Here is a 15,823-nt window from a genome sequence, read left to right as displayed (position 1 = left end):
CGGGTAATTATCAATAAAAAATTATATAATTTAATGGAAATACGCATTTTGCTCTGAATTCTATGTTTTTGTGCCTCCTATGTCTACTTTATTATTTTATGACAGTATTTACGACATTTGTTTATTTACTTTGTTTATTTCTGTTTAAAATTGAATTCAAATGCAAATCTCGTCCCAGTAATTTCAAATTGGTGGCTCTGTCATAGCTACCCAACAGGCGTATTTCAAAACAAGATAATTGATCGAAATCTACGATCTTTCGAGAAGCTTGCTTTTAAGAGACGACGAGATGAGATCAGATGTTATCAAAAAAGACGAGAGCTTTTCTCGTAGTTGTTCATTTCGCGTATTCCACACTCAAATGCAACACTATGGTCAACTAAAAGTAACATACTTCATATTTGTCTCAAAACGCAAATATTTACTATAATTCATGATCTTCATTCCAAACATCTTTTAACACAACAGATAAAGAAATTAGAAAATAAATGATTTTTGAAACAAATGTCTAAATTTTGCACTAAAAAATATAAATAAAAAAACTTCCATAGTTGAACTTTTGATTGAAAAAATTAATTTTCAATAAAAAATAACGAATTTTCCAAAAAAGAGTTTAATTTTCAACCTAAATTATGGATTTTCAACTAAAATGATGAATCTTAAACTGAAATAATTGAGTTTTCTACAAAACAAATAATAAATTTTTACTAAAAAATATAAAATGTTAATCAAAACCTAAATAATTAAATTTAATTTGAAAAAATGATTGTTAAAACAAACAGATGACTTTTCAGCTAAAACTATGGAATATTCAATTTAAGGGCATGTGATACTTCGTCGTGTGGTCAATCGGGTACAGTTCCGACGGCTTTTCTCCCACAAAAATGAAAATGTTCAAAAACTGAATTCGGAGATGCTATAAAATATCATAACGGACGTCCCCAGACTCTTTTTTCAGGGATAATAACGAAAAAATGTTATTGTGCTAATTACCAAATTTTATGCATGTGTATTATTTTGTGGTCAAGGTGATTTTTAGCTCTCTGTCATTCCGATAATGTAGGTCTCTATGGTACCTATTTCTTTGCTTTCCCTTACTTCTTCCAATTTCTTCATCTACATCACTCCCTGTCCATTACCGTCCAAAATAAATCTTAGGCACTCATCCACACTCAACTGCCCATCTTCGTCTCCTGTGCACCTCTCTAAAAAGGTGTCCATGACTCCAATTTGTATCCACATAGTCTACATAGATTCTCCCCTGCATCCATCCAATACCTACAAGCACTCACTCCTCCCATTCTAAACCATAATACCCTACTCCATTTGTCTTCCTTTTTTATTTTTTGTAGATATTCTGGTTCCGTCAACCCTTTGACCATCATATACCATCTATTGTACCTCGAATCTATAATCTTTGTCCATCTCTCTTCTCCTTCTTTTAATAATAGCTCTAACTCTATGTCCTACCACTCCATAATCCCTTCTCGTATATTACAAACCCTTATTGTTTTTCTCCTTTCTTCCTTCCATTTTAAATTTCCCAAATTACTTCTCACCTCATTGTTCCGAATTTCGCCCAAACATGCTTGTGTTATTCTGCTTCCCTCTCCGCTTTTTAGCTTCTCTTCAAATCTCTAGACTCTCTTAATTTATCTGGTAACCATTTTTTTCCTTCCTAACTCTTCTCTTAGAATGTATTCTGGGAAACTACAGTTAACCCCCACTACCCACCTTAGAAATCGCTCATGCATGCTCTCTACTTTCCTATGTTCCTTTCATCCCCAGATCTCCACTTCCTAGCACAACACCGCCTAAACAAACGGATCAAACAACCAGATCCTCATTCTCCAATATGTAAGCTAATTTGTCAGGAAAAGTTCTAAAATCCTACTAATTCGAATGGATTGTAAGAATGATGAAAACCAAATAAAATAGAATCAAGGATTAAAATAAACATTGCACTTTAATAAGAATATCAAATATGATAATCTCATATTACATTTAAAAAGTTGCTTTCTTGCTTCGTGCCGGCAACGAACTGACGTTCCTTCGCATCCCACCATCACACCGGGGCCTCATCCCCCACTCTAGCAGGCTTTCTCTCTCGCCAGTTCGCACATAACATTAAATGTATCAATACTATACCAATATCTTACGAATCGTCCTTGAGCCTTCTCTTTCTTATATCCCATAATTGGCCCATCACTCTTCTCGCACATTTAATTATTTTTCTCACATGCAACTCGTTACCCCCTCCTGTCATAAACCAAAAACCTAAGTAACAAAACTCCTCCACCATTTCCATTGTTTGTCCGTTAATCTTCCAAACGTAATCTATTATAGTATTTCTACTTCTGAAACACACCACCTTGGTTCACGTTCACCTTCAAATCCTTTGCTCCCACATACTCTTTACAAATTTTCATCATTAGGTTCATCCCCTTCTCGTCGTTTGCCAACAGAACTACGTCGTCCGCGTAAGCTAGGGAGTATAGTTTGCTGTTACCCAATGTCGTCGCCCCACCCCCTTCCTTTTTAAGCTTCTCCTCTAGGCCTGTCAATAGCATATTAAAAAGTAGCGGACTCAAAGGGCACCCTTGCCTTAGACCTCTTTCTATCCAAAATACATCCCCTTTTTCCTTTCCTATCTCTGCCCTAATCCTAGTTTCAGTAAAAATTTCCTTTATCCTCTCCACCAAGCTTCCTTCTTTTCCCCTCTCTTTCATTACCCGACATAACATGTTTCTGTTTATTGAGTCAAAAGCTGCTTTTAAGTCCACGAATAACGCGACTAAACTTTTTCTTAAAATTTCTGCATACGTCTTGCAGCCAACTGGCATGAGAGTGACCACCCCTTTCTTGACGAGTGGTACCACCAGCCCCGTTGTCCGCTCTTCTGGCCACCCTTCTCTATTCCATATCTTGTTGCAGCTCCCTCACAAGCGTTCGCTGACCCCTCCTCCGCCATACTTCAACGCTTCGTTCTCCATACCATATTCTCTTTTAGCCTTGTTTCTTTTTATTCTATTTAAAACCGCATACACTTCATCTCTTGTTATTATATTCCCTCCCTCCATTTCTCCTTGTACTAACTTTCTATTTCCCCCTATTATCCTATTTTCTTTTTCCCCTAACATACTCTTGAAATAGCCTGCCCACTTACCTATACTCTGTTCCCCGAGAGAAGATCCTCTAGACGCGTATATGGGTTGGCGTTTCTGGATGAAGGAGTGTCCTTACCCGTTTTTTCACACGTAGTTTATTAGGTTCTCTTCACATCGGTCCCTTGGTCTTAATTTAATATTTATTACTTTCGTTGAGTTTATTTCTAAAATAGTTTGAATGACTTTAACGAGATGTTAGCTATCAAATAAAAGGACCTCACCACGCGTAGGGCTCGAGTTACAGGGGTCTACATTAGCCAATTGAGTTTTGGACTCAGTCGCTCTTTTTTGTAATTGAAAAGTTAAAAATTAATAATTAAGAATTTTGAAATCCCCGACTTAAAAGTAATATATTCAGAATGTTCGAATTATTCCGATTCCAACGATATGTAATTTGTCTATAAAGTTTGAAAATTGGGGAAGCAAGCAATATTAAATTGAATATTGAGCTAAAGTTTCTGCGATTAAACTTTTTCAAATTTTCAACTTCCCTAAGCAAGCAATGTATGATTGGAATCGGAAAAATTCGTAGATGCGGAATATGCTATTTGAAAATCGCTAATTGCAAAGTTTAAATTCTGTGCATTTCCTTACTTTGACCTGCTGTGGACCAAAGACCCCTCCTGGGGTAACCTTATCCACACTAAGTTTGTTAAGCAAACAGACAAGTAGTAAAAAACATAAAGCCAGTGTCGTAAATCAATCAAAGAAAATAGTTTCTAATGAATTTGAAGAGGTTCACTCAGATTGACTGAAACATTTCAACAAATCTCTTCTTATTGATAAATTGAACAATGGGCTGCGCGAAGAAAATCAAAATTGGTCGTTCTAGAGGATCTTCTCTCAGGTCACAGAGTATAGTTCTATTTCGTCATTCATGCCCTTCCTTCCTCCTCTTTCCTTATTTATTACAGGCCAACCCCAACCTTCTTTGATCGTATTTTATACTTCTTCCTTTTACTTTTTCTTTCCCATTGCTTTTTCCTTTCTATCATCCTCTCATGTTCTCTTTTTCTCCTACTGTACTCCCCCTTCTCCATTTCCCCTATCCACAATTTTCTCACACACTCTTTCATTCCCTCTTTACTCTCCTTGCATTCCTCGTCCCACCAGCCTTTCTTTTCCCATTCTCTTCCTTTTTTTGTAATTATCTCATCCCTTACCTTCTCAATCGACTCTTTCCATCTTTTCATTAACGAGTCAACTCCCTCCTCTTCTATAAACCCAATCTTCTCAAAAATTAGATTTTAAGTCAAAAAACCGAAGAGAAGAATTTTTAAACAAGAAGATTTTGATTTTTCAAATAAAAATACAAATTTTCATCGAAATTGTTGAATTTTGTACAAGACAAGATTAATTTGTAACAAAAAATGGACATTCAAATTTTCAGTTTGAAGAAATTAATTTTCAATGAATCATTAGCTATAATAGTTGCATTTTATATTAAAAAGATAAATTTTAAACCATAAAGATAAATTTTGAAAAGACAACTTTTTTACAAAGTGCATACAATTTCAAACATCTAGTTTAATTTTCAAATAAAAAATAATAATTTGCAATGAAATAGTTGAATTTTTATCCAAAAAACATACATTTTAACCAAAAATACAATTGTTAAAATTCTAATTTTTAACAAAACCGAAAAATACGGATTTTCAGCTCAATAGTCGAATTTTCTACTGAAATAGTTAAATTATCAGTTAAAAAAATTAATTTTCAACAAAGTAACTACTTTTTTATCAAGAGACGAATTTTTAGAAAAAAATGTGATCAAATGAGTTTTACTTTCAACCAAGTAATTTTATTCCCAATGACAAATATTTAATTGGATTAATTGAATCTTTACCGAAAGAAGAATTTTTAAACTAGATTTTTAATGAAATAGTTGAATTTTCAATTAAAAAAATACCAGTTTCGATCAAAATTGTTGAATTTGGAACAAGAAAGTATCAATTTAAAACCAAAAATCTGCCCGCTTCGCGGGCACATTCTCGTCACTCGTTACACGCGCGGCTCGTTTCGCTCGCAAGTTTGAGCGCTCCTAGGGCGCGCGACGGTTGAATCTCGTGCTTCGCGCTCGATAATAGGTTACCTCGCGCTTCGCGCTCGAACATTATTACACCTCGCGCTTCGTGCTCGGATATTTATTCTTTGCATTTGGAATGCTTGAAAAAAACTTTATCAAAAAGATCTCTTTAGATGGCAGTATTTATATGCGTCTTCATATTCTGAATTGTGTACTTAATTAAGTATAGTCAAAGATTAAGTTTCTCAAAGCTCTGTAGGCTTTGACGTACATATTCTCATCGTGACACTCGCGCTGCGCGCTCGATTTCCGACAGACATTTGTAAACAGGTTTTGTTGGATTTTTTTTCTCGTAACTCCACACATTTTTTTTATTTTACTTTTCTCAACGTTATTTTTCACGAATAAAACAAAAAGTACGCGTCCTATCAAGAAGTGATTCTGAACGAAATTGTAGATCTTTTTTGGGAAAACCATTTTTGTTAATTCATCTTTTTTTGTATGCTACATAGTTTGTCCACAAAATGGAATTTTTTATTTTCCATTAATTTTTGTGCAATCAAAATTTGAATTTTCGATTTTTAAAGAAAATCCAAAAATTGGTTACGATAATCTTGTAGGGATTTCAAAAAGAAATGTTTTTCTTCTCTTGACTTTTTTTCATATCGTACGTTTTTCGGCTTCAAATTTTGTTTTTCGGTTGATTAAAAAAATTTTGAAAACTCTATAACTCTGAGAATTTTATTTTTATCGAAAAAAGTCATTAGGATAAATTGTTTGTTCTTTTCAATACTATAAATATCCGTACATAGAATTTTCCAATTCAGAAAAAAGTGGTCACAAGAATTTTCAAAATGTGCTCACTTTTTGAATTTTTATCAAAAATGGCTGGTTAACGAACTCGTCTTTTCTTTTAGGACCTAGGAAAAGTGTGCCAAAGATGGATTTGATTCGTTAATTTTTTCGAGAGTTATCGTGTTTACGGACGGACAGATAGATAGACAGACGCCATCGTGAAAACCTGATTTTCGGATTTAGGGGGTCTCGAAACGAGGAGATCCGTTGAAAAGGTGTGATGTCAAATTTCCGACAATTCTAATACTTTGTCAATCATAAATGATGAGAATGTAAAAATGGACAGTAAAAATTCCATTTGAAGGAATTAATTTTCAACCAACCTGATGAATTTACAACTAATTTAAGGTTACCACAGTATTCCTCGTTAAAAGTTACTCCAAGAATGACCTCGAACTCTTTTGTAAACACCTGAGCCGAAGCAGTACAGATTGGACCCGACGTATACCTGAGTCAAGCTTAAAAATCAATATAAATATAATAATCAATATAAAAAAAAGTTGACCTTGAAATATCTTTGAAGGTCAAATTAAAATTCAAGATCCCCACTGACCTTGACCTTTTTGAAAAAATATTTTACCTCGAAAATTATTTAGGCGTATATCTATTACTAATGATCCAATTCAACTCAATTTCTCTCTGAAGGAATTCTATCTAGTTACATTCTGTTTTAACACAAAAATATTTATCCATGCAATGTAATTTTTTCTATATCTTTTAAAATTCTAAATTGTGATACATTCGGAAAGTGTACGGGGCCAACACAAATTCTGAATATCACACAACGTTTTTTTGTAAATGACTATGACAACGGCTCGTGCAATCTTGGAAACCGTAATTAAAGAAATGCCGGATACAATTAGGAAGTTACGTCAAAGGAATATCGAGAGGGAATGACGAAAATCCGGACATAATGTACAATTACTGTAGTCTAAGGGCAACAACCAGAACAATCCGACGGATCTTGAGCTTTCACTGATAGAACGCCAATCCGGCCGGGATAAAGCGCCGGTATCCCGGGTATATTCTGCCCCGATAATACTCCTCATTCTAACAAAGTGGGTGAGCGAGAAGGGATTAGAAGTTAGCACGTCTCCAGAGAAGAGGCGTCTCCGATTATTGAGTTCTGAATTAAATTTTGTTCTCTGAGATTAAACTCTATCCTCAGAGGATCATCCGAACTTCTAAGCCAAAATTTCTCTACTAAGTATTGTTGATTTTTTGCACTTATATATTTGAATAAAAAAACGCCAATAAAAAACTTCGTTAAGTATTATAGCAAAATGCGTGGAAATTTGTTTATAATGGAGATTACAATAAAATGTTAATGACAAAATTTGGCATCTTTCGCAAAATGCTTATTTATGATAAAAGGACCATGAGTGGCACTTTTCCCTCTTGTAAAGTTGCAATACGAGGCAGAGGCCAAGGCCATAGCCAGGACAATTTTTCAGGATGGAGCGGTTATGCAGCAGAGTCAAATTTCGGGGAAGGGGGGATATCTAGCGGCACACCCCCCTGGGCTACGGCCTTGGAATAGAGGTGTAGCTCTGGCTCGTAGTGAGAACACTTAGGTTTAAAAACAGCTTTGCTAAGTACAAAGTTCTACAATAACACGATACTTCTTAAATCAATTGAAGCATTTTACTCTCATAGGTAATCTCAAGATCTGATGATAATAATCTTTAAACTAATGAATTCCAAGCCTGTAGATCAATAAAAAACAAGATCATTTTATTGAGCTACACTGGAGGTGGGAATTAGAAACCTCGGATTTATGATATTCCTAGAATTCATTCACACTGCAGTTTCGCGATGAAGGGAACCACGGTACCGAGAGAGAGACAGTGCTCCGTCAAGCGTGACAAACATCATGAGCTCATGTGGTTTATGTGACCATGTGTGCTTCCGTTCACAGTGTCTGGATTTATGTCCAAGGACACTGCACACAATGTCCGAAACCATTCTTCATTTGAGGCTCCAATGCTCTAACATAAATACATATTATGCATTAATAGCCAGTAAGTCTTTTGTAACTTGCTTTAGATAATATTTTTAAAATTAATTTTAAATACTTTTAAATTAATATTTTTATGTTTGTTCATGTTTTTTATTAATTGCTTCAGCTTGGAAGCTAAAGCGCGCCTAGGGTGCGTGCGTGTTGGTTCTCGCGTTATGCGCTCGGACGTTATGCTTCCCCTACATTTACGACATAGAAGTTTGCCCCAAATATGGATTTTAAACTTGTGTAATTAATTTTTTCAAAACTAAGAGTCATATAAAAAAGTAAAAAGCACCTCTAGCTTTGTCTTGGAAATATTTCGGTGTACATTTTTTGTTTGTTTAGACAATTAGTTAAATAATTACGCCATTTGTTATCTTTCTGCAATTGTTATAAACAAAGTATGCATCGGATCGAAAAACCAAGGGCACTACTGCACATTTTTTTGTTTTCTTCTGAGCCCATTTTTTGAACAATAAGCGCATTTGTTGTTCAGCGTACTGTTGCTCCGTGCCTGCAGATATGGATTTTCAAAGTTATGTGATTAATTCTTTTAAAACTAAGAGTCATATCAAAAAAGTAAAAACACCTCTGGATTCGTCTCGAAAATGGACCTTATAAGTTAAGAAAATACCGCCATTTCAAAAGGGAAGTTTAAGCTCATAAGAAACGGTGAAAACCCAAACAGAAAATCCGCAGTAAGTTTAAAAAACCAATTTCACGTTTTTTTGAAAATTATACTTAAGAATCCAAATATTCTATTAGTATGCTGAAATTTCTTTTCACGAATTGGAAAAATACTGTCCGCCTTATTTTATATAAAAATGACATATTCAATCATTAAAAGATAATAAAGCTAATAAAAAGCTAATATAAGGTAAGGGGCCATATTACTATTAATCATTTTTTGAAATAATTTTAAATTCAATACAATACTTAAGATACTTTAAAATAACATTAAACTACTAAAATCAATTAAACCTATCTTGCAATCCTTTAAAATAACCTTAAATATTGTAAATTAAAATTATTTTTTTTTAAACCCCTTGAAATTTTCAAAAGTTCACACAAATGTTAGTCACAAAGTGTTAATTCGTGATAATTAAATATAATTAAAATGGAAAATGTAAATGCTTAGCATGTCCCTATGATGTCCCTTTCCTCACCGTGTCCCTGTGTTCGTAATAATTCTAAACGACGCCGGTCGTGTATCCCGAGAATGGGGAAAAAGCCAAATAGCCATTTCTAAAGTTTAAATATTTGTGCTTTCTGAAAATTGTGTTTCATTATGCAGATAATAGGAAATTCGGAAACGTACTGAAAAATAAGTAATTCATATGAATTTATTATGATTTTGTGATAAAAAATCAATTTTAAACCTAAAAACTACAAATAACGCTGAGATTTTGTACCGGGGGAGGGGTTACTCTATTTTTATTATAAATTCAAAGATTTTGGCATAAAATAAACAAAGCAAGAATATATATATATATACACACACACATATATATATATATTTAAGTTTTTGGTGTCGTAACCAGAAGACGGCCAGGTTTTAACAGATGGGATCACATGAATTCCATATAATGCAACTCTGTTGAAGGCTAGTGACCTCAACATACAAACAAAAACATAAACCCAAGACGACTCTCTCGGTTCCAGTTCTGCCCGCTCCCTCCCAACCCTGCCTTGGACTGAGTGTTTGGAATGCTAGAGGGGGGTGAATGCCCTCAAGGTAAAAGAATTGCGAGAAAATATGGACGTAAGGGAACTAGATATTTTATATGTGCCTGTAACAAAGAAAAAGAGAGGCGAAAGTAGCGACACAGAATACGGGGTGTGAAAAGGCGGATTTGAAACATGGTGGCCATGGACATAGGAAACAAGGAACTAGGCATGTTATTGCGGGGGTGATGCAATGAGGGGGAGGTACGCCACCTTTTGATGTCCCGCGACAAACATGGCAGCGCCCACATGTTTATATTTTCATGCACAGTTTGTCGGCAAAAATGCTCGTGCGCATAATCCAATGGCACATCGTAAGATGGCGGCTCTCCCCCACTCATGGAATTCTCCCCCCTCCCGTGGATTCAACCCCGCTCACCCAAGTTAGGATGGCATGCCTATAGTATGGGATCCGAAGAGGAGAGTGAGCATCCATTTTAGGTCCTGATGATTTGATGATTGATTCTTTTTCAGAATGTTGTACTGATTCCGAATATATCGGGTGCACATAGCGAATTCCGGTCGTTTTGTTGTTATTAGATATTCTATGTGTTTAGATAAAAAATGTCATATCTCTCAAAATTATTAAAGTTTTGATAATATTTTTCCATATTCATTTAAAGAAGTGTGATATGCACAAATTTGGTTAATAGTGTATGTTGATTTAATTGATAGTTTTCGAGAAAAACAATAAAATAGCTTTTTAATGAAAAGTCATTTCTACAGTACATTTTTTATCATTTCACAATTTTTTTTCTGGAATCATATAGAACTAGCTGAGAAAAAGATAATTTGTTTTGAAATTTTTTAATTAGGCTATTGGCTTAGAAAATTCTATTAAGTAGGATGTTTGCGAGTATGTGCTTGTGTGTGAGGTTGCGATTTAGATTGAAAACCTGCAGCCTTCGAGACCCCCCTCGCTGCCTATCCATCAATGCTCTTACTAACACTCGTACACACAGACGTGAAAACTTTCTATTTATTTAGAATTTTGTCAAAACTAAACTAGTAGCCTAATTGAAAACTTTCAAAACCAACTGTATTTTCTTAGTCAGTTCTGTATGATTCCAGAAAAAAATGATTAAATGATAAAACATGTACTGTACAAATCGTTTTTTCTTAAAACGCTATTTTATTGTTTTTCTCGAAAACTATCAATTAAATCAACATACACTATGAACAAAATTTGTGAATATCACACTTCTTCAAATAAATATCGAAAAATATTTTCAAAACTTTAATAATTTTCGGAGATATGGCATTTTTATCTAAACACATAAAATGTTAAATAACAAAACCACCCGGAATTCGCTATGTGCACCCGATATATTCGGAATCAGGAGAACATTCTGCACAAGAATCAATCATCAAATCATCAGGACCTAAAATGCATGCTCAAGTGCTCTTGGATCCCAGACTACTAGTCCCGTGTTTCCTATGTCCATGATGGTGGAGAATAGATAGTGAATAACATGGTAGGTAAGGAGTAGGCCTGATTTTGAATGAAAGAGCGAAACAGCATCTCGGAGATCATGGTTTTGTATCTCCCAGAATGCTGTGGGCTAGAATGAAACTAGAAATCAGAAGATCATTTATCATAGTATGCTACCCACCAGTTGATAGTCTTCACGGAGAAGTAAAAGACGCCTTATGGGACAGTTTAGATGAACCAATAATTATTTGCGGACATGGTGAAAGAATAATTCTGCTGGGAAATGTGAACGGATGGGTGGGCATCCAAAATCAGGATACAGAAAAAGTACTAGGTAATTCTGGGGATACGAGAACAAACTATAACGGAGATAAATTAGTTGGTCTATGCTTAGAAAGGAGTCTGTTTATTTCAAATACTTGGTTTAGGCATAAAATGATCCACATGTACACCTGGTGTAAAGGAAATAGCCACAGTATAATTTACTTTGTTGTTGCGGATAAAGACTAAGAGAGTTATTAAAAATTCAGTGATTGGAGTTTATCCACACTGTGAAATTTCTTCGGAGTATTAACTAATACAGTTTTTTCTTTTAATAAAAAATTTGTTAAAAGAAGTTTCAGGTTGCCCTATGGGCTCCCCATTATCCCCTATTGTATCAAATTGAGTAATGGAAGATTTAGAGAGAAGGGATCTTGATATTTTAACTTTTACTCCTATTCTTTACAAAAGATATTTAGAAGACGTCCTAGCAATTGTCCTGCTGAAAAAATAGATGAATTCATTAAGACTTTCAACAATATGGAAAATTCAATTAAGTTCACGATTGAAAAAGAGGAGGAAAACTCTACTACTTATCTAGATTTATTAATTATTTAAACCTCAGAAGGTAATTTAATAACAAATTGGCATAAAAACGCGTCTTGGTCAGGACGTTATTTGAATTATAATTCTCATCATTTATTTTCTCAAAAAGTTGGTATAATTAAAGGTCTTATTGATAGATGTGTTAAAATAAGTAATATTTAATTCCGCACTGAAAGAAGTTTTATAATAATACTTGATATTTCAATATTCATAATTGATATAGTCGATTACAATTTAGGGAAATAGTGTAAATATTAAAATTATTGTTAACGTGATTATGATACTTTACAATTAGAATATGAAAACTTAATATCTTTAGAACAAGAATTGGTATATTCAATAGCAGAGATTGATATTTTATGTATTAAAACGCAGAATAAGAAAAATTGATAATGACATATTTAAATAGTATAAAAGCTATTATAGGAATTAATAGATTGAGGTACAAAAGTTAATATAAATATTCTATAAATTAATACAGTCAAAGAGAAAGTGAAAGGTAATAAAGATATATTTTTATTTTCTGTGATAGACGCTAACAGAAATTGTAATCTTCAGTTGAGGAAATTGCAAAACACTATATCAAAAAATTCGAATAGCTCCGATAGTGACTCGGAGAACTTCGTGTTTCCCGCTAAACTGGTCAAGATTCATGTATGGACACGTGTTTTCCAGTGTTTTGTTTTTAAGGCAAGAGTGGTATTAATTGGCTAAAGTATACATTTTTTGTGATATTCAACTTACAAATTATAAAAGTTATTAGTTGAAAATTTCAAGGATTTTGCCACTCACGTATTGAGCGTCAGATTACAAAGGATTGCTAAAGATTCTAGAAGGTTTCAATATATTTTAAAGATTTAGAAATATTTAGAAGGATTTTTGAACGGTTTACAAAGATTTTATGGATTTGAACGATTTAAATGATGCGTGTACATTAGGGTGGTCCAAAATCATATCTTTTGACATTTTTCTTTGGATTAGAGGGCATGCCACCACTCCCCCCATTTTTTGAGGTTGCCGGAAAAAAATTCCCTCCAAGTTTGAGCCAAATCGGTTAATATTAAGACGCGCCGCAAAGGCCCTGAAAATCCCATAAGATTAACATGGGAAAATTTTGGTTTTCGGAACAATGGGATTCAGGTTTCTGGATATAAACTTAGCTTGCGGGAGATATTAAGAATTTGTTAAGGTGTCTCTAATCAATCATTTCCATTCAATTACTTAAAATTTTGATGCTCCCCCCCTTGTAGATTCCCAAAAATGCTCCAAAAAACTGAAATTGATATTTTTGCCCAAAAATTTACACATAAATGCTCTGTTTTTCCCTTTTTTGCCATTAATTATTTTTGTTTGTCAAGTGGAATGTTTTTAAATATTTTTCAACTAATTAACAATTGTCTAAACAATTTATTTTTGTTTAAATATTTTTTTTGTACTTACTTATTGAAAGGTAGATTTTTTATGTTTGATTGGACAATTGGACATTTTCAGGAATAATTATCTTTGTTTCAAGCATTTAGTATTTGTTTGAACAATTAATTATTATTTAATTGTAACTTTTTCTTAAAAATAGGTATAAAACTCTAGCTTAAAAAAAAAAAGTTAGCTTTGCTGCTTATTATTAAATATCTGCGTCATTTAGATACTAGTACCTTGTTTTGTAATAAATTCCTATTTGTTTAAATAAATTTTGTTTGTTTAAACAATTTATTTTCGAGACTAAATTTTGGAATTTTCTGGTTTTTTTTTTGCAATTAATGTGGTAATTTTTCATTGTTGAGAGTGGAATTTGTGTTTTAATTTCCAGTGACGTTCAAAAAACACAAATATTTCTAATTCCTTTGAGAATACTAACAGCTAATCTGCGGGATCAACATTAAAAAAAAACTTACTTTGAGCTTTCAGAGGACAAACGAGGGTGATTTAAAGGAAAAAATTATAAAAATAATTTCAGAACGACAAAATTGAATGTAATTTTTATAGAATGAAGTCTTACTAAAAAAATTAACTTTTCATGACCAATGTAAAACATTTTATGAACAAATATTAGTTATTTAAAGCATTTGCTTAACGTTTAAATATTTAAGAATAAGCGATATACTTAATTGAATTGTGACCAAAATCAGATTTTTGAATCACAATTTCGAATAACATGTAACATTGACTGATTGAGTGATATAACATGTTAGATTAATGTTGAATAAATTTATTAAACAATACGATAATGGTTTAGACAAAAAATGTTGCTCTTTACAATGACAAATTATCACAATAATTGCAGAAAAACAGAAATTTCAAACATTTAGGTTCGAAAAAAATGGTTTAAACAGACAAAATTTATTTAAACAAATAAGAATTTATTACAAATAAGTTACTAGTATCTAAATGACGTAGATATTTAATAATAAACAGCAAAGCTAACTGAAGTTTAAAAAAACTAGAGTTTATATCTCTTTTTAAGAAAAAGTTGCAATTAAATAATAATAAATTGTTTAAACGAATACTTAATGATTTCAAAAAGATTTCACTACGATTTCAAAGAATTCGATGATTTCAACGAATAAAAAAATTCACAAAGATTTCAAAAGATTTCACAAACATTTCCCTAAAAATTCGAACATTTTATAAAGATTGCAAGGATTTCCAAGATTTGAAAATGGCGTTTACACCAGATTTCAAAATTTTCACAAAGATTTCGAAAATTTCCAAAAATTGTGAAGCTTTCAAAAGAATTCAAATATTTCAGAGACGTTAAACTATCAAATAAGGTTCTAACAAATTTGAGAAGATTTTAAATGTTTCAATGATTTCAAACGTACACAAAAGGTTCAAAAAACAAATTTTAAACTAAGCATTCACAAATACGTCTTAAAATTTTTACAAAAATTTCTGTTATTTTAAAAATTTTAGGGATTCCAAATATTTTACAAAAATTGAGAACGATTTCAAAGGAATTCACATAAATATCAAGATTTCACCAAGATTTTAAGTACTTCAAGAGATTTCAGCGAATTGACAAAGATTTCAAAAGGTTTAAAAGATATCAAAGATTTCAAAGACGACTTGTGTTCGCAAAAAAATGAGGAATTATTTTATTTACAGCTCTTTTTTCTTATAAGTGGTCAACCTTGGAATTGTATATTAATATACTTCATTTATACAAAATTTGTATTAAGTTCAGAGCACCTACAATTTTTGACCCAGCACTGTTCCTCATAAAACCAAGCCGAATATAAGGCGGGAACGAGGTGATTAAAAAAAATGAAAAACCTATAGATATTTTTGAATTTAATTCAATCTCAGTTTTGACCTTATTAAAAGAGAATATTTTTGCTTTTAATTTTGAATGTTCCTAAGTCGAGTTTTTAAGTATCATGCCGTCTCTCACAATTCTAAAAATTCTCACCATTTAGTATGTAAGGAATCTTCAAACACCTTCTCTTAGCGTGATTTGCGTGCGATGCATGTGTTATATGTAATGTTTGCGTACTATGTATATAAGTAAAGGTTAAGTTAGTTACATCAGAGACTGTGTATTCTACATTGTTATGTGTACAAATACTAATAATAATAATAATGTGCGTATTTATGTGCTATAATTGTGCAGTGTGATTTGGTGGGGTTTCACGACGGGTTACGAAATTGTCGTTTTCGTATTTTCGACAATCACATTTTTTCGAATGACTCATAATTTGTAGTATAGTCTTTAGCAAATTTCAGAATCCTCTCTTTTAAAATGTGAACAAATG

Source organism: Belonocnema kinseyi, chromosome 1 (genome assembly GCF_010883055.1).
Source record: "Belonocnema kinseyi isolate 2016_QV_RU_SX_M_011 chromosome 1, B_treatae_v1, whole genome shotgun sequence".
NCBI classification, from domain to species: Eukaryota; Metazoa; Arthropoda; class Insecta; order Hymenoptera; family Cynipidae; genus Belonocnema; species Belonocnema kinseyi.
This window is presented reverse-complemented; position numbering follows the sequence as displayed.